Genomic DNA, 25,342 nt, shown 5'->3' on the forward strand with positions numbered 1-25,342 from the left:
TCAACGTTCTTTGTGGATAAAAATTATGATTCTATATTTCCATCTAATGTGAAGCACTTACCTTCAAGTCTAATATCCAGTCTCCTATGTGATCACCTTGAAAAGTTCCCTGATCACACTGTAATTGCAACTGATGCGTCTGTGACTGCGCAGAAAGCAGCGATTGGAATTTTTTCAGTCTCTTTTCTTAAGTTTTTCGGTGCGTGTCTAGGATTGCACACCGATATTTTTAGCGGAGTTTATGGCAATTGGGCTAGCACTACTAAAAGTTCCCTGCAGTCAATCAAAAATAATTTTTCTATTAGACTCTCTTTCTGTTTTGTTGTCACTGAAGTCAGCACGGGATGCTCTGTTGAGCCGCTCGCTAAAGTATTTCATACCGGGGTGGGTGCAAGAAACACGCTTCATCTGGGCCCCCGGTCACAGCGGTATTTTCCAGAACGAAGCGGCAGATGTCCTGGCTAAATCAACTCTTGATGCATCTGTTTAATGTACCATCCCTAATATCACCATTTTTGGAATGTCCCGTTTGCATCGTTATCAATACCTAGCCGATTTATGCAATGATCCTTTGCTATCTACAACCGAATACCAGCATCTCATATACTCATGAAAAGTTCGTTTATGTAAATCACGGCAATGTGAGGTAACGATTACTCTCATCAGATGCAGGATTCCTCGCCTAAATATTAATTTATGTAGATGCGGGATTAGCCCCACAAATCTTTGTGAGGCTTGCGGTGAGATTGAAAACATTGATCACTTCCTTCTCGCTTGCCGAAGGTTTTCACATCAGAGGAGGGTGCATTTAGAAACTCCAATTGCACGCTTAGGATTTACGTTGTCGGTCCCGCTTCTACTCTCCTTCGGTGCGAGTGCGAAAGGATTTGCGTTGCCCCAAATTTGTCAGTACTTACATAACTAAACAGCTACGGACAGAATCTCTTGCTAATTGTGTTCCAAATTTACAACCTTCCAAATTTTTGCTTTGTATTTTTTCTTTCAATCAATTTTGTGACCTTAAGTTTTATGTTTTTGTTGAGTTTACAATTACTTTAATGCACTAATTCAGTTTGTGTAGGACATTTGGCAGTCTATACTGAGCGCTGGCCAATCCCCCTTCGTGGGTATGTGCCATATATCAAGTCAGAAGAAGAAGAAGAGACGGAGTAAATGCTTTAGCCGTCAAGGTATTAAGCGAAGCTAAGTGAAATTCTTTATTTTCATTTTCTATAGTAATGCTCAGGTCACTGTCCTGCGGCACTTTGTAAATACATAATTTCGAGAATAGTGTTGGCACGGCGCGCTGCACACGTTCTGGATGTTCAGGGCATAAAATGCGAGGTCGTTTTCTGTTTGTACACTTCAGTCCACACAATCATTTTGCTGAAAAAGCATACCATTGAAAAATAAATTATGGAATTTAGTTTATGCAGTTTATTTGGGGCAAAGGGGTTTCAAGTGCCTGTAGGTCTTGCCAGTAAAGGGTGCACTAATATAGCGTGACGTCGAAGTAGGGTGCTTTGGGAGAGTTGGTAACAATCCATCGCATCGAACCTCAAGACTAAACGCGGTGCCAGAAGAAACGACGACACAGGACGAGCGCTCGTCCTGTGCCATCCTTTCGTCTGTCCCAGCGTTTTTTTTTTCGCGCTATTTGATGCGATAGATAGGACTGTTTTTTGTGTGTCTGATATAGCAAACTCTTGCAGATGTATACGTTGAGGTGGGTAATGCGAAGTAGTTTTTTTTGGATTCTCTCTCTCTCTTTCTCTCTCTCAGGGCCTAACAGGCAGTTCAAACGGGATTGGAAACAAGAAAAATAGAGTACACAGTGTGAAAATTAGTATATAAATGTTAGTCCTAAGAGTAAAATGCTGCTGTTCATTGGCTCGTAATGCTATCCTCTGGTGATGTTTTGTGACATGTTGAAGAAAAGAAACTCATATTAAACATTCACTTGAAGCCACGTAGACGTAGGTGTAATGGTGACATTATATTTAACGGCTCACAGCTGTCAGTACTCGATGCGGCATACCCTTCAGAACGTTGCAGCTGGATAGCTCGTCTTTTTTTCTTAGTTTGATATTTGTCAAAAAGTGCTCTTTGCGCCAGATAGACTATAGTGACCACTCTCTGCTTTATCTAGCAAAGTTCATGTTAAACATACAGGGTGTTCAATGCTTATCATTCCGAGTTGTGAGAAAAATACTCAGGTGCAAGCTACAGGACTAATCGGGCTCAAACGCCGGCCACAAGTTCACGTGTCAATGTTTTTTTTTATATTATAATATACCTTCTGAACTTACCTGCACTTTACGAAATAGGGAAAATAAAAAACTGCACTCGTATTTTGCGGAACGTTTCGTCGTGACTAGCAGATCGGTAGTGTCGATAGACTGCATCATCCTGCGAACTGAAAGGCGCGCCGCGTCGAATGCAGGTTGTATTGGTTGCTGGTTTTGATTTGGGTTTTAACGTCCTAATGAGTCTGAGGCTATGAGAGACGCCGCAGTGGAGGGCCTGGGAATTTAGACCAACTCGTGTTCTTTGACGTGTACTAACATCGCGCTACTAACATCGTGTACTACCGTCGGTGCAGCGGTGGCGTAGCGGTAGAACATCTACCTTGCATGCAAGAGGACCGGGGATCAAATCCCGGTGCCGCACAATTCTCCACCGGATTTAAAAAAAAAAATCCGCGTGTCGATGGAATTGCATAAACAGGTTTGGGGTGCGACCGGATGCCGGTGAACACCTCCGGCAACGCACTCCCTCACCAGAACAGGATTTGGCCACCCTGGTGCAGTAATTGGCCACAACCTCTCATGATAAGCTCCATAAAACCCCGGCCCTCAGTCACCAGCGGCTGCGGAACAACTGACCACGGCGGCGGTCAGACCTGTGACGCAGCAGGGTGTGCTGAGAACTTCTGGCTCCGCTGGACAGGCCGCCATTGGCAACTGACCCTGGCAACGTTTAACGTTAGAACCCTAGCTAGTGAAGCTAGCTTAGCAGCGCTGTTAGAGGAACTAGAAGGTATGAAATGGGATGTCCAAGACTAGGTTTCCTTGTCAATAAGCATATAGCGGGTAATATAGATGAATTCTATAGTATTAATGTGAGGGTGCCAGGCATCGTAATTGGGCTTAATAAGCGGTATAAACTGAGGGTTCTACAGGCCTATGCACCTACATGTAGCTTTGATGACCAGGCAGTTGAAAGCTTTTACGAAGATGTAGAATCGGCAATGCGAAAAGTAAAGACGCAGTATACTGTACTAATGGGCGACGTCAATGCCAACGTAGGCAAAAAGAAGGCAGGAGACAAGGCAGTAGGTGACTATGGCATTGATTCTAGGAATAGCAGGGGAAGTTACTTGTTGAGTTTGCAGAGCGCAATAACTTACGAGTCATGAATACCTTCTAGCAAACGGAAGAACAAGAAATGGACATGGAAAAGTCCTAACGGGGAGACTAAAAATGAAATTGACTTCATAATGTGTTCAACCCCCGCCATTGTGCAAGATGTAGAGGTAATCGGGAAAGTGCGATGCAGTGACCACAGGATGGTGAGGTCCCGAATCAGCCTAAATCTGAAGAAGGAACGCAACAGATAAGTAGGAAAGAAACCCATCAACGAATTAGCGGTGAGGGGGAGGGCAGAAGAATTCAGGATCTTGCTACAGAATAGATATTCAGCTCTAAAAGAGGATGGCGACATTAGCCTAGAAGCAATGAACAATAATTTCAGAGATATCATTACTGAGTGTGCGGTAGAAGTAGGCGGTAGGATAGTTAGAGAGGATACCGGTAAGCTGTCTAAAGAGACGGAAGATTTGATTAAGAAACGCCAGAGTATGAAAGCTTCCAATCGAACTGACAAGATAAAATTGGCCGAGATATCAAAGCTAATCAATAAACGCAAGGTGTCTGATATAAGGAAGTATAACATGTAGAAAATTGAACATGCTGTAAAGAACAAGGGAAGCCTTAAAGCTGTACAGAAGAAATTGGGCATAAGCCAAAACCAGATGTATGCGATAAGGGACAAGGCGGGCAACGTCATCACGAATATGGACAAGATAGTCAAAGTAGCCGAGGAGTTCTATACAGATCTCTACAGCAGCCAAAGTAGTCAGGATCGTAACGAGATTGGCGGCAGTGAAAAACAGTCAGACGTTTCACCAGTGACGAAGGACGAGGTCAAGAAAGCATTAGAAACTATGAAAAGGGGGAAATCAGCTGTAGAGGATCGGATAACTACAGATTTGCTAAAGGACGGGGGGATATCGTGCTAGAAAAACTGGCCACCCTGTATACGCAGTGCCTGGTGTCATCGACAGTACCGTAACCATGGAAGAATACAAACATTATCCTCATTCGTAAGAAAGGGGACTCTAACCCAGGTAGCACAAAGTGGGCTATGAAGGGGGGCCCCTGGTGGGTCCGATGTAGGCAATGCAGGACAGCCCTGTGGGCTCAATGTGGGTGCTGCAAGAGGGGACGACGTAGGTCTGAAGGGGGCTGTCGACAATGCCCCGATTGGCCCCACTAGGGACCGATGCAGGCAGCCCTTGATGGGCTGCCCACATTTTTCCCGCATCGCCAAAAGGGCACACCCGGCCAACTCCCCACGATGGTCCCACTTTGGACAGATTTCGGCAACCGCTCTGGATAAACATTTTTTTTTATTTCGATTAGCCCCTCAGATAATGACATAGGACCGACGCGGTTTCTATAGCGCAATCCGCACTTTGGCTTGCCCACATCATTCTCATAGGGGTCCGACGCAGGCAATCGATGGGAAGCCCCTGTCAAAGTTTTCCCAATCATTAAATATGCACATAATTAGGCAAATATTTTATGCATGTCTGCCCGTTCTAAACAACCACAATATTAAATTTTACAATAATTCATGACACTAATCTAGCCTAAACGGCTTCGTGTACATCTTGTTCAGGCCATGGAGATGTGTGTTCTGAACAGTAATATTGTGCTGAGTGTTGCAGGCTATCCACAGCAACCACATTAGGAGCAACAGTTATACAATCAGTAGGTTTTAGTATTTTAGCGCAATTTGCGTGAGCGCGAGAACTGAAGCCACGTAATATTTCTTACCGACTAAACATGTCAACAACTGTTATACAAATCATCTATAATAGTAATTTAGGGCAACATCTAATAAAAATAAAGGTTGGAAAGAATCATTAACAATTGCAGGCACACCTTCTAGCCCCGTTGCGGCCCATGTGGAACCTACGGCGGTTTTGTGTGGGCAGCCCCAATTGGGCTGGGTGTTTTTTTGCACCTAAAGCTCACTTGCTGTTGTACGTGCCTTCAAATTCCCCACAAGGGACCGATTTTGGCATCATGCGGGCACGCCCGCATTACAGCCCCATTATAGCCTATGTAGGACCTACAGCGGTTTACCTAAGGCTGCCTCATTGGGGCTTCACGAGGGCTTAGTGAGCGCTTATTTATATTTCACCTGCCCTCAAGTAACCTACAAGGGGCAGATTGGGGCAGCATGTGGGCATGTCCGTTTTTTTTGCCCCACTAATTTTTTTTAGGGGAGTTTCAGAAAATGAAGTAGGATCGAATAGAGAAACTCTTGCAGGTGCAAGACGGTATTATTTGATTGTTGAAACTCTGCTTCATTTGATGGGGCAGATTTTTGGAGAGCCGATTCTAGGCAGAACGATGCAGGGCACCCAGTCAACACTTCTTGACGCTGAATTTCACTATTTTTTAAGCTGCTAACTCTTGAGAAGAAAAATTCAAAGAAAACATTCAATTTTAGTTCTTGTCCGTGGGTGCGTACTGCTTTGTAAGTTTAGTTTTCAATTTTTGTTATGTTGCTTTTCCCCACTCTGTCCATACTCTTTTCGCCGTATATGAGTTGTCACCTTCCGGCAATAAAACAGTTGATAGTGAGCGCTTGTGCTGTCATTAGTCTGCCTGTTTGTCGTTGTTTTATTGCGTAAGCAATATTGCGCCAGGTTTCGAGCCGTCGTGTATTTGTTTTCCTCTTTAGCTTTATTATGTACATACAATATGCACCAACTCGCCCAGGAAGAAGTTATAACCAAGAACAACAAGCTAGGCACAACTGTAGTCGCAAAGCGACGGCCGGGGTTGCTACGGCGCTGCCCCTCCTTGTGAGCGGCACGGCACTCGACGCACTCGACCAAAGCTCTTGAATGTCTCGGTCTCTAGAGGCAGTGCGCTCGCTTATGTAGCCTGTAAAAGCTGTTGGCACTCACATTGTGCACTCTGGAGGCAGCACGTGACGGCGGTCCAAGATGTCTAAATAGCGAGCCTTCTGATCGGTCGCTTCAAATCTGCTGCGACTCTAACGCGACTCGTCGATAGGGGACTGGCGTCGCGTCGCGTCTTCTGGAATTTCAGGCGTGTTGGAACAAGTTGACCGTCGAGGCTTCTTGGCAATGCACCGCTGACTTGCGAAGCAGCACCAGATCTTGCAAAGGCGGTGTTAGCAGTAGAAGCTTGACGTTCGGTTTAGCGGAATCTGGGTGGCTTGCCGGGGCACAACCATACATTGATTGCCTCGATGTTCTGGAATGCTCGAAATTATTAGCAAAAAGGCGACATTCATTTTCAAAGCCAATATCACGGCTTGCGCATTTGTTGAGACCAAAACCGCAGCATGTGTAGCCACGCAAATGTAAGCGACTCAGTATGTACATATTAACCATGTTTCTATGGCTAGAATGTCACACTTACACCAGAAAATGAAAAACTTACATCATCTAATTCATCTCCTTTTGCGAATAAAAATGTCTCTGGAGAAGATGTAAGCCATATTGCTCAAGGTTACGTTGAGTGATGATGTCATTAACTGTTCACCTGCCACGTCTCCCATTAATTTATGAAGTTTCACCTTGAAATGTAGATTTTGTCCTGAAAAGAAATGATATTTTAACGATTAGCAAACGTTTTTATCCGTTCACTATATTTTGCCTGAAACTTAAGCTGCCAAAAACCAATCAGATCTAAGAGCCGGTTTGTACAATGACTGTCACTTCGGATAAGCAGGCAAATCCATTTCGTTTTCTTTGTTGAAACTTGTAACATCTGTTGATTGGTAATGCCTTGAAAGTTCAGTTCAGTTTAGTCGTTCTGTCGTGTCCGGCTCTTCGTGAACCTATGGACCATATCACGCCACGCTTTCCGGTCTCTCACTATCTTCCTATCACATAACTTCATTTTCAGCGCCTCGAGGATGCCATCTAACCATCGCGTTGGCTGCCTACTCCTTCTCCGGTGACCCTCAAACTTTCCCAACATCAAATCTTTCTTCAGCGACTCCTCTCCTCTCATCAGATGACCAAAGTAGCTGAGCTTTACCTTTAGAATTCGACCTTTCAATGAGCAGTCAGGGTTTATGGTCGACAATATCGACTGTTTTTATCTTCTTGCCGTCCAAGGAACTCTCAAGAGTCTCCGCCAGCACCACGATTCAAACGCGCCAATTCTTCGGCGGTCAGCCTTCTTCACAGTCCAACTCTCGCATCCATAAATCAGAACTGGAAAAACCACAACACGAGGGATACGGATCTTGGTTGGCAGTGTAATGTCTCTACTGTTTACTAGGCGGTCAAGGCTAGCCATGGCTCTCTTTCCCGGAAGCAGGCGTCTGCTAATTTCATGGCTGAAGTCTCCTTCCGGGGTAATCTTGGAACCCAAGAAGAGAAAATCTGTCACATCTTCCACTTCTTGTCCCTTGATGCTCCAAGACTGGATAGGGCAAGGCGCCATGATCTTTGTCTTTTTAGTGTTCAGTTTAAGCCCAAACTTCTCACTCTCTTGTACGCGCATCAGAAGTATCTCGAGTTCCACTTCACTTTCTGCCATTGAAGTGGTATCGTCCGCATATCTGAGGTTGTTGATACGTTTTCCAGCATTCTTCACTCCAGATGAAGACTCGTCTAGACCGGTCTTCCTCATGGTGCACTCACCATATGGGTTAAAGAGGCAGGGCGACAGTATGCAGCCTTATCTCACTCCTTTCTCAATCGGAAACCAATCAGTAAGACCATGCCCAGTTCTGACTGTGGTCTCTTGCCCTTTATACAGATTCCTGAGGCGACAGATGAGGTGAATTGGAACTGTCATCTCTTGGAGAGCTTGCCACAATATACTGTGATCTACGCAGTCAAACGCTTTCGCATAATCAATAAATCAGAAGTAGATGGGTTTCTGGAACTCTCTTGCTTCTTCCATGATCGATCCTGCGAAGGTTGGCAATCTGGTCTCTAGTTCCTCTGCCCTTGCGAAATTCAACTTGCACGTCCGGAAGCTCCCGATCCACATATTGCTGAGCTTACTTTGGAGGATTTTCAACATCCCCTTGCTAGCATACGAAATAAGCGCGATCGTGTGGTAGTTGGAACAATCTTTGGCACTGCCTTTCTTTGGGATGGGGATGTAAACTGGCCTCCTCCAATTTTATGGAGACTGCAGGGTTGTCCAAATTTGCTGACATAATGTATACATAACATTAACAGCGTCGTCATGGTTGAGGTTTTGAAGCAACTCAGCTGGAATTCCATCAATTCCGCTAGCTTTGTTCTTAGCAAGGCTGGCTAAGGCCCATTCAACTTCACTCATCAATGCCCGGCTCGAGATCAGTCATCACAACCATCTTATGTTGGGTTTGCTCATCCGGGTCCTTCTTGTAAAATTCTTCTGTGTATTCCTGCCACCTCTTCTTTATCTCTGAGGCTTCAGTGAGGTCCCTGCCTAGTTGGTCCTTTATCATGCCCATCTTAGCACAGAAGCTTTTTCTGATATTTTTGATTGTCTTATACAGAGCTCTTGTGTTCCTCAATTGGCTGTTGTCCTCAACTGTTTGGCGCTGTATGTTCAGGAAGGCATTCTTATCTCTTCTTGCTATTTTCTGAAAATCCGCATTTAGAACCTTGTATCTTTTCTCTTGCCCCATAACTTTTACCGTCCTCGTTTTCTCAGCTATTTGCAAAGCCTCTTCAGATAACCAGTTTGCTTTCTTGCATTTCCTTGGCGTTGGAACTACCTTAGCAGCAACTTCTTGTATTATATCACGAACATATGTCCACATCTCTTCAGGCTCTCTGTCTTCTAGATCTAATTCTTGAAATCGATTCCTCACTTCCACAGCATATTCTGATGGAATTTGATCCAGATCATACCTGAAAGGCATTCTAGTTTTCTGCGTTTTCCTAAATCGAAGCTTAAATTTGGCAACAAGAAGCTGATGATCGGTGCCACAATCGGCCTCAGGTTTTGTTTTTACTGCTTGTATAGCGCTTCTCCATCTCTGCTGGCAAAGAATATAATCAATCTCATTCCTGTACAGACCGTCCGGTGAAGTCCAGGTGTACAGACGCCTCTTGTGCTGTTTAAAATGAGTATTCGCTATTGTCAGGTTATTTTCTTGACAAAAATCTACTAGCCTCTGCCCAGCTTCATTCGGCTCACCAAGACCGAACTTGCCTGTAATTCCTGATATTTATTCACTCCCCACCTTAGCATTCCAGTCTCCTATGAGAAAAAGGACGTCTAATGATGGATTGCAGTTTAAAATGCATTGCAGGTCAGCATAAAAGCTCTCAACGTCAGCTTGTTCAGCAGTAGTGGTTGGTGCATAGACTTGGATAACTGTTATGTTGAAAGGGTGACCTTGGATCCGAAGTGAAATCATTCGGTCGTTTTTGGGGTTGTATCCTAGCACTGCTTTGCCCATTCTTCTGTTTACTATGAGAGCGATCCCATTCCTTCTCTTGGATTCGGGCCCACAATAAAAGACATAATGTTCGCCGGAGTTAAATTCTCCCATTCCGGTCCACTTGAGCTTGCTGATACCCAAGATATCAGTGTTCAATCTGTCCATTTCTCGCTTGAGGACATCCAGTGTACCTTGCGTCATAGATCTTACATTCCATGTTGCTATGTGATATATCTCCTTGCAACATCGGACTTTCCGGTCGCTTCACGACAAATGCACAACTGAGCGTCCTTTTGGCTTTAGCCCTGCCGCTTCATTCGTTCTGGAGCCACTAGGAAGCGCCCTTTGTTCATCGCCAGTAACATGTGGGACGCCCTCCAACGTAGGAGCTCATCTTCCGGCGCCATATCATTAATGCTATTTTGACTGGTCATACGGTTTTCTTGGCAGGAAATACTGGAGTGGGTTGACATTACCTTCTCTAATGAATTACATTTTGTCACAACTCTCTGCCGTGACCTGTTTATCTTGGGCGGCCCTACACAGCAGAGCTTACGACTTCATCGAGTTTCGCAAGCCCCTAAGCCAGGACAAGGCAGTGATCCATGAAGGGGAATGCCTTGAAACCTTGTAATAATTCAAACAAACTGAAGAGCTGGTTGTTAGGACATTCTGCTCCAGTCATGACCTTGGCCTTGGTTCGTACTGCCTGTCCTCTTTAGTGTTCAGGGTGATCTTTGAGGGTAACGACTTCTCATCGCTCTTTTGTAGTTCTGATATGGTAGTTCCGGTTAGAGATAGCGCTTGCATAGAATACCACATTATACTGATAGCTACCTTTTTACACTGTGCACCCTAGGAGGTGTAATCGCCGAGTACCATAGGTATAGTTTGAGTGTGTATAAGCGTGAGACGGTGTTTCTCTACCTTTATTGGTTCGAAGGTTAAACGAAGAGGAGATGGGCATACAATTCAAAAGGAAGTCATACAAGAGTTGTGGAAACATTGAATTCATTGGAAAACTTCTCGACATGGGGATTGTTCGTCATCGTCTGAGCCGCTCCGCTATCACTGCAGGTTTTATATGATGTATTCCTTCCGTATTATTAAAGCAGTAGTAGAAGCAGGAGGCAAACAAGGGGGAGACATACACGACAATTTAGGAGAAGCAGGCTCAGTGGTGGTGTTACGTTGCATCATATCCCTGTCCCTCCACTCCCGCATATCTCATTACACCAGCCATTAGCTCTGAGTATGGTCAGCGGTCCCGCATCATCAACTTTTCGGCATCTTTTTTTCTTCGCACTGCAACGTACAGGATCGGCCTTTCCCACAACGTACTGCCATCAAATACCCAAAAAGTTTTCTAAACAATTTATGTAACCATTCCAATGACGTCACGTGACCTGTAAAACCAAATATTTCTTGTTTCCTAACCTTATGCAATACCCCCAGCGTGAAGTCTTTAAGTTAGTAAAGTGAAGTGCAGTGAACTACGTCCTTGTAGGAGACGATTACCGATTGCAAAGGGACCTCAAAAATGACAGTGGGGCAGAATACTAGAGGACAGTAAGCACTAAGGGAACCAAGAAGCACCAATATAGGCGGACCAAGATTAGTAAGAGGAAAAACAGATGGATACCTGTGGTGGATAACAGCGGAAACCAGACACTATGACAACTTACCTCAAATTACTAGTAGGTGCTGCGAAGAAAAATTACAATTAAAGAGAGGGAACGCAGAGAAGGAAAGAGGGGGTTAGAAAAACATTAACCACTATTGTGTAAAGGGCTACCTTAAGAGGAGGAAACAAATGGCGAAAAGGAAAACTATGGTTCGTAACATCACCAAGAGGAGACGACGATCTAGAGTAAATGATAAAAAGAAAAACAATATTTTTAAAGGAGAAATAAAACTTCGGCGCACTTATTTCACATTTCTAGGTGGAATATCTAGGAAAAGTGCAGCATTCAGGCTTTATGAAGTGCCGTCAAGAATGAATTGAAGGCATTTGGTATATATATATTATGTATTCTGATTTTCCTATTCAGTTACTTCTCTCAAATATATTCCCCCTTATCATCATTGTTCAGTGAAATTGTTGTCTAGCCACTGCCTCAAACACAATGCATGCGGCCGGTTATCACAATTAAGCCTTTGCGTAACCTTCACCTTCACGACAGAGATAATTTTGTAATGCTAACCCCATAACTGGCCTTGCTCAACAATTCGTAAAGGTAGAAATATTCAAAAGCTTTTCTGCTTCTCACACGGAAGTCTAATTAGTGATGAGTTTTGTGGCGTTGCGCCTCTCTATGGTTTTTCGCTTAGGAATACTGGATGCTCCGAATGCAGAAAAGAAGCCATTAAATATCCGCGGATATTCAACGCTTAAAGTAATAGAAAAATACAATTTTGGTTGCATAACAGAAATGATTACTACTTATATGCGTGCACTGATGGACATTTGGGACTACGCAAATAAACATTTATCGTATTCGCAAAATATCATAAATTAACTGAATAAAATAATACCAGTTGTCAATAATCGCGAACTTTGTAGAACTATCGCTGAAGAGCCTCTGCATAATTTAAAAAAACATTATCACAAGCATTATCTGTGGTAACATTATCGATATTATTATGCATATAGTAATGCTATAAATAGAATAAATGGTAACAAAAATATGGAATTCACCATCAATTGTGCTGTCAATAATACTTTTGGCAGCCGATGGATAGCAGTGCTATGTGGCCGTATTTTTGCTCTATCTATCGATTTTGTCAATAACGAGTTTACGGATATGTTATCATCACTGTTAAGCAGTCGAGCATCATAACAGCTTAGCTAACGTGGTAGAGCTATGCAAGTAGGATGCATTGTTGTGCTTGTTAGTGCATGGATGATAGCATGTAGTGCAGCAGATGACGGACATAGACAGGGACACGAAAAGCATTATTGACTAGCTTACAACAAATCTTACTTCTTCGCAGCAGTACATTTATAAGACAGAAATAGACATGATATCTCATTTTCTGCCAGAATCAATTTCTAAGAACCAAGAGTTATTTATCGCTCAGAATCAGGAAAAAAGTGAAGGCACATGTGCGTGCATCTATCAGTCTTCTCAGCTTGGGTTATTTAACCCCGCCAGGGTTTGACCAAACTGGCTAACCTAAAGCGTTTTTGAAAATCTGTGACGCCTTAACTTCTGCTAGCGCTTTTGGTGTCATTAAACATTTAGGCGTTTGGCCCACAGCATTTTTTATCGTTAGCAGGAAATAAAAAAAAAGTCGGGGTGGTTCAGTGGTTAGGCGCTGGAGTGCTATGCCCAAGGATGACGGATCGAATCCTGGCTCAGCGGCCGCTTTTCACTGGAGGCGAACAGCAAAGCGCCCGTGTGCTGCGCGATATCAGTGCACATTAAAATACACTAGGTGGTTGAAATTTTCATTGTCTCCTACTGCAGCGTCTCTCATAGCCTCAGTCGCTTTGGGACGTTATTCCCCACTAGCCAACCAAGCTTCGGTTACTTTTCTTGTTATTCTGTTGTATCTCCTCTCACTCTCTTTGCTCGAGGAAAACATTGCAATTCAATTACTTACACCGAAGAACGTCTTCAACGAGCGATCCTTCTTGACGGTTTTGAATGTTGTGGGCGCGGTCCATTAGTCGTTCACTCAAACATCTTCCACTTTGATCAATATATTGATTCCTGCACAACAATGGGACAAGATGTACCATAACTTCATTGTTTTCTGCTTATGGTTTTTTTGTGTTTAACAGGGCACCCAAGGATTTCCTTGCTATCATGTTTTATTCGCTTCCACCGCTACACTCGAGACACTCGAATTGTTCGTTTTGATTTTGCTGTCTTCCTCTCGTACACCGCTACAATTTGTTTATCGAATACGAAAGCAATAATTTCACAATCTAAAGGGAATCAAATAATTCCTAAGCGCACCTAAAGCACGGAAAAGATATGGCACCTACGAAAACGGTTTAGAATTTCATCTATTCAATACAGGTCGTTCGAGCTGTGTGAATCGCTTAGCCGAAGGCATTGAACCATATCGATGACAAGAGTAAAAATAATTTAGAAATTTACTATGGAAATATAAGATCAATGCAGCCGCCAACGTTGCTACAACATGAGTGCCAAGCATGTCTGGAATGTTATCCCAAAGTAAAACATTCAATCTTCCTTGTTTAGTACGGCTCTTTCAAAGTAACGCTGGGACGCACCACTGACTGGGAATCACTGACTACTGAAACGTTAACAAGCACCTAAGCCTGCTCCATGCGCCGTCTATCTACAAACGGCGGACTGATATTATGTCGTATAATACTGTGTAATTGATAGGAAAATAGGGACAGTAACGCAACTGAAATTATCATTAGTCATGACACATATTGGCCCATAATAATGACGTTTCATTTGTAAGCATCTTTCTTGCCTTTGTCTGAACTACTTCGTCTGGTATAAGCATGGGCACAATGTGAACTTTCGTAGGCAACTATCTGCCTCAGGTTATCAATATGCACGTCACTTATGCTGCAATTAACATACCAGCTCTTACACTTTTCATTTTAGCTAAGTAATCAATTTTCTCAGAAGGACGGTTGTTTTTCAAATTATTATGTTGAGTAATAAGCTATCTCCAATTGAGAAATTGATGTGGAAATAAATAATTGATTCTTACTATACCCTGACCGTTGGATTAAAGCTTGAAATTAAGTATTCGCTCATCTCTAGAGAGAATTTTTAAAGTTCCTACGAGGCACCTTCACAGAATGATGCGCGGTGCCTGCGAGTGACCCTTGAAGATTAAGGGTATTCACGTCATCAGTCAAAGTAGGCCGCACCTTGCAAACAGAAACATTGCCGTGTCAACGTATCATGTCCAGCAAATCTGTTCGCAGCCTACCACCAAACCTATACACAAGATACGCAGGTGGAAACTTGCATATCCCATCGGCTTCCGCTAGTTCCGCGCTCATTCTGTATTCCAGAATAACGCATTTTGCTTCCTTTCGTCTGGACAGAGCATGTAGCATCATTCGCAGGCGACACGCCCGCCGAAATGGCCGGCCATGTCTGAGCCTTCAGCCAAGAAGCTGTTTGTCTTTATCAGAGGCATTCGCGCCTTCGTTTCGGGCAGCAGCCCATGGTCGACAGAGATGGATGGTGCGCGCTCTCATCGAGAAGGGCCATGTCGACCGCAACAAAGAAAGGTTGCATCGTACCCTCAGAAACCAACGGTGACACCAGTGGACCTAACTGTTTGGAATAAGCGAGTACTGGCGTTCTCTATGATAGTACGTGTTTTCGCCTCCGATCGTCAATATGACGTCACGAAAAGCCTCCGTAACGGTTCATGCCGCCGTGATGGCGAATTGTATTCAGAATGACGCGCCATTCCGGCCCTGCAAAGAACTGCGAGAAGCCACAGAGAAGCCAATGAAATAATTAATATGACGACAGCGGGTTGTAAGGAAATGGCGGAATTGACACCGCGTTTAAAAAGACGGCGAGTTGAAAATGTTTTTTTGTTCCCAAAATATTTCCTTAAGCCGAAATAATGTTGGTAAGAGCGGAAAAATCCGCCGCACTCTAAATGTGCCTTTCTACGAGAGAAGAAATAAATTTCCGTATTAAATTGAAGACAACAATTTCTAAATGTCATTTTATATCATTTATGTCAATGACGGTGCAAAAATAGAGTACATGACCTTTGCAAGCTAACACTCATCATTTGTTTTCCAATTAGTAGTGTCCTGCATGAGAGGTTTAAAGAAGACATAGTATTCATGGCGTACACATTTTTCTACTTGACTTATTCTTCCCAAGCACAAGCTGTAAGGGCGCTCTGAACAATTGCTTGAAAATAAAATTGATATGCCAGTGTCGTGCCCGGCAGCCTTAATGCAAGCGGTGCGAAATAATATTACAGATGGCCAGAAGAATATTCACCATCCTTTAAGTCTAGTAGCCGTAAGTAAAATAGACATCAAGATGTTTTTTTACAGATGGAGAGAGCGACAAGAACAAGGATAGCCGTTGTTAAGAATATCTCGCTCATTAAATCAGAATTTATGCTTTTATCATAAGGAACGCGATCTACCTGTCTACACTGCGCTTTTTTCAATCTTTCCCTGATAAGAATTGCGAGTTCTCGTTAATGTTTGCTCACTCTGTGTTCGTTACTACCGAAAGCTTAGATGCAAACGTCTGATATCACAATTTATTAGGAAAGAATGTTTTTCACTTATTATATTTTTCTTCTCTTAACGAGTTCTCATCGAATTAATCTCGTGAATTTAAAAGGAAAACCTCCACTAGGCTTTCTTGACAGATATATATACAGAATACAATTTTGTTCCAAACAAAGTACCATGTCTGTGCATGTTTTGAGGTGGAGGGAGAAAACCCCACGTCTACGCAGCTGAAAAACAGGCTGTAGGAGCTTAACTCTGCATGTGTATAATATTGAAGCAAAACGAAAAATGTTTGTGATAGTACCACGTACGATCCCGCACTTATGTGTGGCAAACTATGCTGGTGAACCCTGATGATAAAATACGGAGAGCCTGCGTGAGCACATCTCATTATAAAAATACACACCATGCTCGCCATACATCCTACGCCATCAAGATCAGGCCTGTTTGAAAGAGAAAAAATGCTAGTGAAGGACAAAGATAAAACAGCTCGTGAACATGATAAAGCCTTTTATATCACAAAAAGAGGCAATGATGAGGTAATAATGCAGTAACACATTATTGGTGCTATGTTGAAGTCAATCGAGGTTTATGACATCGGATCTTTAACAACCCTAATTTTTATGCGGTGTCTTGTTGCGTTCGACCTAATTGAGGACATTTAATTGTTCAAGTCAAATAACGCTAGTATCTCGAAGCTGACCTCGACATCTCGCATCGTTATTCTCTTTTTATTTGTGCCTGTTAACTTTTTTTTGTATGACAGCTGTCTAGGTTTCGAGCACGTCCGCCCTGGACTTTTCGTTAAGGATAGACAAAAAGTCCATCCTCCATCCAAAAAATCCATCTAAAGGTCAAGTCCACCGTAGACTTTTCGTCCGGGATGAAAATACCGAATATACCAAATACTCGAAACATTCTTTGCGAATTCCTAAGCAGGGTAGGATCATCACAAGATCAATGAAGGTAGCTCTGATCTCGTCCATAAAACGATATTAATATATGGCTGAACATTATGCGGTGGCATTGATAGCATCCTGTGGCGATCTAGGGGCAAACGGCTAAAAGCTTATCTCAATAGAATCAAAGAAGAATTTTCAAAGAAGTCACCTAATTTAAAATTGTGCATATGACATCCTGCCTCAGTGAAAAGCAGTGATCGGCATATTGCTATAGATTGCGAAAGAACTAAATGTATTTTCAAATATGGATTATTTTGAAACGTCGTGAAACATTGTCACACGCCTTCGCAGAACATCGACGGAGGAAGAAGAACGGTCGGGTGGATCGGTGTAGAAGGAAAAAGAGCAAGGACAGAAGGACGTCTGTACGCTTAGCCGCGACCCTGCTTGGACCATTCCCTGTAAATAAACCCTCCATGCGTACTAAGCACGTAACATCTTTGGTGAGAGGTGCTTGGGCAGCGACCACGGAGCGTTCCATCTAACAAAGAAGCTGTAGACTCGCTGGCTTACCACCAATATGTCATCGAACATGACAGATGACGGCGCTACCGAGCAACCTGGGCCATCAGCGACGAAGCGTACAAACGTTGTTGTTGTTTTCCTCTAATTTGATGGCACATACCCACACAGGGGGATCGGCCAAGAATTGGGATGCACAGATATTAGATTTTGAGATGTATAACTACATCGCAAAAATAAATAGAAATAAATGCTAGGAAATAGAGAAGGAAATGTAAATATAAAAAACCAAAATAAAAAAGTAAATACTAACGCACGCAGTAGGAGAATACTAAGATTTATATGTACAGATTAAATATTCAAAGCATATCAGCAAGGCAGATGTTTTGTTTCTATTAAGAAGTTTTGAATGGCGATAAAAACAGACCTGTGGCTGTACTCGAGCACGGTTTAGGACACGATATAGGCCGTGATACACGAAAATAAATTTAGGCGATAGTCCGGGAGTACCTGATTGAATCTAGAGCCACACAACACTGCTAGAAGAAAATTGCTGTATCGTCTGATGGTTGTGGTGCCAGGATTTCAGCTGCAACTGGATTTCAGCCGTGATAGACCGGGAAATTTGTCGACACTCTTCTGCCTGTCGGGAGCTTCAGAAGAAGGGGTATACTCAGATGCGTCTGGTTGGCACGGAAGAATAGTATCCAGTGGAACAGAAGGATGGCGGTCGTAAAGAAGATAGCACGGACAGAGCCCGGTAGTTGACTGAGTAGCTGTATTGTATGCGTATGTCACATATGGAAAGAGGAGATCTCAGTCAGTGTTCTGAGAAGACGTACTTAGAAAGCATGTTGCCAAGGGTACGGGTAAAGCGTTCGGTGAGTCCGTTGGTCTGTCGATGATAGGCGGTAGAGGCTCGATGCATTATGCGCCACTTGTTCGATTGAGCTTAACATCGTCAGATAAAAATCCAAGTCCTCTGTCACTGAGTTGTTCAGGAGGTGGGCCGTAGCAAAAGATAAATTGATGCAAAATGAATGAATTTAATGTCGAAAGAAGGGCCAAACGAGCCGAAGCTCTAGAGCGACGGTTCAAGAACATGGGAGCAAAGGAAGTAGTCTATGTGGATGCGACAAGTGGCTGAACAGGTGCGGCGGTAGATTCGGTAGTCGATGGCCGAGGGGCACCGGTATCCGCGGCAGCCATCAGAGGCCGCAACATAGAGACTGCGGAGGAAGTTGCGATAGCGCTAGCTTGCATAGCAACAGAGGCCAAGTTCATAATTAGCGACAGCAGAACTGCCATTCACAATTTTGGGAAGGGGAGGATATCGCCGGAGGCGGCCAATATCCTCACTCAAAGAACGATAAATAGAATTCAGTTAATTTGGACACCCGCTCACGCTGCCGTCCCTGGTAACGAGGCGGCTCACGAGCTAGCCCGAGCTCTCTACTTCCGGGTAGCCGTCAAGCCCACCGAACACTGGGCATACGACGAGCGTCTGCAAAATTACGGGGAAATCATCGACCATTATAAATTGGGACGTAGACTGGTACCCTCGCCAGATGTTAGACTAAATAATAGAGAAGCTGTCGCGTGGAGGCGGCTACAAACTAATACGTTCATGAACCCGGTCTGGGCATTTCACGCGCTACAAGACTTTAGGGACAATGATCTCTGCAAACACTGTGGGGCGAGAGGGACCCTCGACCACAAAATTTGGGAGTGCCCACAATCTCCAGGGATAGGGCAAAATATTACAATTAAAGAAGCCCGAGATACCCTGCTGCGAAACGCGGACCCTGCGATCCAGCACCGCACCGTCCACCTGGCGGAAGAGGCCGCAACAAGCCAAGGGCTACCTGCCAGCCTCTAATCCGCGGGCGCACGACTCCCCGTTTCCGATGGAATTAAAAGTTGTACAACCAAGCTACGTCGCACGCTGTGGAAGATGGAATGGCGTGGTTTCTGCCTATCTCGTCGTGTGGTAAACCGCGACGATGGCCCGACGGTTTCCAGCGGCAGTGTATGGGGCTGGGCCGTATAAATCAGTACCGCCGTGATCAAAGTGGCATGATTGGCAAGGTAACGGCTGCAACTTGCCAGCAGAACAATGACGAGAGGATCTGCGTCGTTGACAGGCGAGGCATGAGTGAACGAATTTCAGGACGAAGTTGTACATGCCCCTCCAGCGGTGTGCTAAGCGTAGCCGGTGGTATGTCTTCAACACTCCGCATGGCCACATTCTGAGTCAGCGTGGAAGCAATCGCATACTTGCGAGCATAGGTGGCGGGGAATGACTAGCAACCATTTGCGGCCGCCAGCACTGTAGTTGTGGCGATAAAGGAGGTTTTCGCGTATGGCGAGGTGTGATGCTTGGCGGCGAAGCGCATGCCATGGAGAAGCAGCCGGTAGATCGGAGAGGAGTTTGTTAGAAGCTACCAAGGGGTCTCTCCGCTGAGCAGAAGACGTTTTACTGATGTGTAGTGACGTTGGCGAGGCGTCAGAGTAGGAAAGGCTGGCGACGTCAGCTGGAAGCGGGCAGCGAGAAAGGGCATCGACTTCTTGATGCTTGCGGCCAGACCGGTAGACTAGGTTGACATCGAATTCTTGTAGACGAAGAGCCCACCTGGCGAGACAGCCGGATGGGTCGTTCAAGGAGGAAAGCCAGCAAAGAGCATGGTGCACGGTTCATCACAGCTTCAAAAGGGCGGCCATATACATGAGCATAGTGGGTGGAACAGCGCGAAAAGACGAAACACAAGAAGAGACGCACAACAGACGAGCGCTCGTCTGTTGTGCGTCTCTTCTTGTGTTTCGTCTTTTCGCGCTGTTCCACCCACTATGCAATTGTACCAACTCGCCCAACTGTCCATCCTACTTCAATATACATGAGGGCGGAATTTGGTCAGAGCTCAAACTACTGCCACACACTCTTTTTTTCAGTGACCGAGTACTTTGTCTCCGCCTCAATGGTAGTTCCGCTTACATAGGCGACGACCAATTCAGAAAATTCAGATTTCCGCTGTGCGAGTACAGTGCCGCGACCGACACCACCGGCAGCGGTATGTATTTCAGTAGGGGCCGTCGCATGGAAGTGGCGTAGAACGGGCGATGTCGTGATGATGCGGTCCAACGTATTGTAGACGTCGTCGCATGATGGTGACCTGAGCGAAAAGTTGAAAGTGCCCGAAAGAAGCTGTGTCAAATGGGCAGCAATGAAGGCGAAGTTTCGGATGAACCACTTAAGTAGAAGCACAAGCCTAGGAAGCTGGGCAGTTCTTTGATGGATCTCCGCTTGGGAATGGGAGCGACCGCACGAAGTTTGGCAGGGTCTGGAGAAACCCTTTCCTTGGAGACAACATGCTCGAAATGGTCAATTGACGGGTGGCAAAAAGACATTTCCTGAGACAAGTTGAGTTGCAAGCCGGCATCAGAAAGGCAGGTCAAAATGTTGTTCAGCCAGTAGAGATGAGTGTCGAAGTCAGGAGAAAAGACAACGATGCGTCGAGATAGCAGAGGCTGGTTTTCCATTTCAGTCCACGTAAAATATCGTCCATCATTTCTGAAATGTCGCAGGAGCATTGCAAAGGCCGAAAGGCATAACAGCAAATTCGTACAGGTCGTCGGATGTAACAAAGGCGGTTTTACAGTGGTTGGCCGCTTCCATAGGGACCTGCCAGTATCCGAAACGTAAATATAGGGAGCAAAAGAATCCAGCCCCTTGGACACTGTCCAGTGCGTCGTCTACGCGCGGAAGATGATGGACGTCTTTTTTAGTAATTTTATTAAGTCGGCGATAATCTACACAGAAGCGGATGGAGCCATCCTTCTTTTCAACGAGCACAACAGGCGAAGCCCAATGGCTGTTCGAGGTTTGAATGACGCCTTTCTGGAGCATCTGTTCTACTTGCTCTGCAATAACCAGGGGCTCTGTTGCAGAGACACGGTAGGGCCGCTGTTGCAGCAATGCGTGGGCTCCACTGTCCATCAGATAAGTGACTGTTAACTTTGTCCCAGGAAATTTCGATCGGAGTCGAAGGAGGAGCTGAACTTTGAAGGAGGGCAAGAACTTGCGCTCGCTGAAGTACAGAATTATTGACGTCAATGGAGGGGCGGAGTAGGTCTGTGGAAGAGGAACCTGGTACAGACAGTGGAAGGCTGAGCGTATCCATGGCGAGGCACGTCGTGTCGTCATTCTCTTCACGGAAAAGAAATGCGATGGGTTGTAGGCTCTAGAGACATTCGCCGCGGCGCAAAGCAGTGGCAGTTAAACGGATTACAGTCCCAGAGAGCAGAGGAGCCAGCGCAAATAAGAGTGCAGCATATGGCAACAGAAGGCACTTTCGACGCAGAAATGTATGTGCTGACGTAACGAAGACAGTTTGATTGCCCACTGAGTCACAAGTGATATTTAAAAGCAGGAATGAAGAGGGAGGAATGTCGAGTCGTCGGCGAAGAAGACTTTCGCGCACAGACCAGAAGGAACGTTGTCTAGCAAGGGCTCGGGCAGCGCAGAAAATATGACTTCAGCTAGTGCACAATAGCGGCATTACGCGACAGGAAATCCCAGCCTAAAATAACAGCGTGGAAGGAACTTGGCAGCACGATGAACTCAATTGTGAAGACAGTTCTGGATCACCAGTCGAGTGGTGCACGCTACTAAAAGCTTGATTTGCTGAGCGCTGGCCGATCGCAACGAAAGTCCTGCAATTGGCTTCTTCACTTTCGTTAAAGAGCTACAAAGTTTTGCGTCCATTACTGAAATCGCAGCAGTGTCCATTAGGGCCACGACAAAAATACCATCGACCAAACTTCAATAAGGTTAGCTGATTACAGATGATGACTCGGAACGTTCGACTGGGTCACAGTTCTCGCCTCAGGAACAGCGGCCTCTAGTTTTCTTCACGTGAAGCGTTCGGTCGACGTCGCATCGGAGATATAGAGCGGCGTCGCGGCGACGGTGAACAGAGTTCGGAGATGGCTGAGCGGTATAGTGAGGACGCATCGGAGATATAGAGCGGCGTCGCGGCGACAGTGAACAGAGGTCGGAGGTGGCTTAGCGCTATTGTGAGAAGTGACGGCTTTCTGCAAAATACGTAGGCGCGGAATACTGAGGCGTCGTAGACCAGTACCCAGAACCTTGGGTAGCTTGTACTGACACTGGGAGACTTTTTCGGCAATAGCGGGAAGTATGCCGAGCCAGCCCGCAAGTGTAGCGAATTTGCCAGGTCATAGGAGTGGCGAGAACTCTTGGAGCGGCGTCTGCGTAAGTCAGAGAAGCAGCAGCGACAACTGATGCCGGATGGACAGATGAAAGCAGCAATCTTCTCCTGGACAGCCGGCCGCAATGCCGGGCCAAATGATCGGACTGCTTTTCAGGACCAGCAAGCAGGTAAGGCTGATGCTCTACCTCTTCATGGATAAATGATTTGTTTTTTGCTGCAGCAACGATGGGTTGTCGGCTGGAGGAGTCCATCCGGGAAGCAATTCAACCTGCGCTTGGGGCTGGCGTGTCAACAGCCTTTGCTTGCCCAGGTATTCGCAGCTCTGGCAGAGCATTAAGCCTTCATTGACGGTGTGCAAGTCGCGCGCTGATAACACCTGGAAGGCGTCATCGTCAATGTCCTTCGTGATGTGCTTGATCTTTCCAGCCATTGACATGTTGGCGCCCGCACGTTTGCACATCTCGACGATTTCTTCGATATAGCTTGTAAAGTTTTCGCCGGCCTGCGGCGATCATTTATGCAAGCGCTGCTCTGTGTGCAATTTCCTGATGGCCGGGCGGCCAAAGACTTCGGCAAGCGTTGTTTTAAATGCAGCCCACGTACGGATGTCGCTTTCATGGCTGCGGTACCACAAGTTCGCTACACAGATGAGAAATATTGCGTTGCTCAATTTCATTTCGTCATCCCATTTATTGTAGAGGCTCACCCGTTGGTACGAACTGAGCCAATCTTTGACATCATGCTCATCGGTCTCGCTGAAGATAGCCGGGTTCCTGTGGCGAAGCAATTGGAGCAGATGACAGTTGGATCCGCCTTGATACCTTGATGTTGGACGTCGTCTGACATAGCAAGTGTAGGAATAGTGCGACTACGGAACTCCAGGACCGACGTTTCTAACCTGCGGCTCCACCAAATATACGATGGGGGTTTACTAGAGTTACTGAGCCTCGATCAGAAGCACGGCATTAACAGTCCGCGTACAAGCAGGTCCAGCGCACACACTGATAGCAATGTCTATGGAGACAGCGCATCGAATCTTCTTCACCTTTACACGTATATCTTCATCTTTACAAATCTTTTATTATGTGCCCCGAGCACTGCATGAGGCGCCGTAATTCGTGGCACCCAAGAGGAAGGATTTGATTTTTTATCGCGCAGCAATGAATGCAGCAGTTTCTCCACAGAAGTTGCTCTTAGATGGTAGAAGATAAGAACGGTTCAACGCTGCTGAACCGAATGTGGAGCGAAAGGAGTAGCAGCGGCTGACCGAGCGCTTTTCTTCTTCTTCTCCTCCTACTTCTTCTCTTTCTTCTCATTCTCCTTCTTCTTCTTCATCTTCCACGGTGGCACGGTAACACGGTGCTACACCGACGGCTTGAAAACCTATCGCAGTGTAGATTTCGCTAAAATCCAGACAAACAGGAATTCCGAAGCAGCATTGTGCAATTATTAGAAAGCATGGCTGTAACACTTCATAAGACATGAACAAAAGAATATAGTTGTTTGGTGGAGACAATGCCATAGGCAGGAAACATTTAGACTGGTATTTGGAAAGGTAACTGTAGTGCAGGGGGTAATGAGCTCACGAGATTACAGATACATTTTACGACCAGACGTGGCTTCATTTACCCACTCAACAGATGTGTTCTTTGGAGTCAAGTTTCCTTAGGAATCAAAGCGAATTCCATTCATAACTAAATAACAAGAGACGCGATTCAGGAAAATGCAGGAAAAATAGGGATCTGCTGCTGGCCTTTCGTGTTGCACTTTTAATGATGTTGTGGGGTTACAGCGTCTCTCCCATAAGTTCATTTCAACATCGCCGTAGATATATCTTCCCCTTGAATTTTTATCCCCAGCAGCAGATATGCTTCACAGGATGTTCATCTTTATTTAAGTCGTTTGCAATCTTTTGTGCCTGCGTCCTTAGGCGACCGCGGACGTCAGACCTTGTCTCCCTTATATTCTACATCGCACAAGTTATAGAAAGAGCTCAGTAGGAGACCCTTTTGACATGTGTAATGCTCTTCTTGCTTTTACAACCAGGCCTGCTGTCAACTCAAGTGCGGTGGTTGTACTCGTAGTAGTTGTGCTCGTAGGAGAAGACGCCAAATAAACACAAACCCCACTTAAACCTTTCTTTAAATGATGAGAGACCTGTATAATACATTGCCGCTGTTGCGGTTTTTTTGTGCTTTTTCTCGCCTCTTGGGAGAAGTTGTCTAGGGCGAAACTGGGTAGTCCAGTGCTGAAGTTTCACCTTGTAATTGTCCAAGGTAAGATTTCTAGCGTCTCAGTGTTGGCTTTTAGCTTTCTATACTAACACTTCAGTTACTTGGATGTGAATTGAACTGAAAACGGTCAAGGTATCAAGAACGTTTACTCATTGCATCTATTACCACCATAGTCTAAGGTGCAGTCCACTTTGGACAGGTATAATACGCTGCAGAGCCGCACAAGGCTTGATATGTGTCTTGTGGACCCCAGAGAAGGCTACTCTTTAAACGTAAATAAATCGGCTCTACATATTACCTTACTACAGTTTAAACGTTTGCAGTAAACGACCTGTCACGCCACGAAACTTATTAACGACGCGAAGAAAAGTAATAACCAATGCTTTGACATATACACGGAAAACACCTTTTAAATTTCCTTTATTCGGGAAGCAACGTACGCTAGTGACGAAAACGTGAAGTAAAATATAATGATAATAAAAACGGAACTATAAAGACAGCCTG

This window comes from Amblyomma maculatum, chromosome 6, assembly GCF_055883805.1.
Source record: "Amblyomma maculatum isolate TAMU_Amacu chromosome 6, ASM5588380v1, whole genome shotgun sequence".
Taxonomy (NCBI): Eukaryota; Metazoa; Arthropoda; class Arachnida; order Ixodida; family Ixodidae; genus Amblyomma; species Amblyomma maculatum.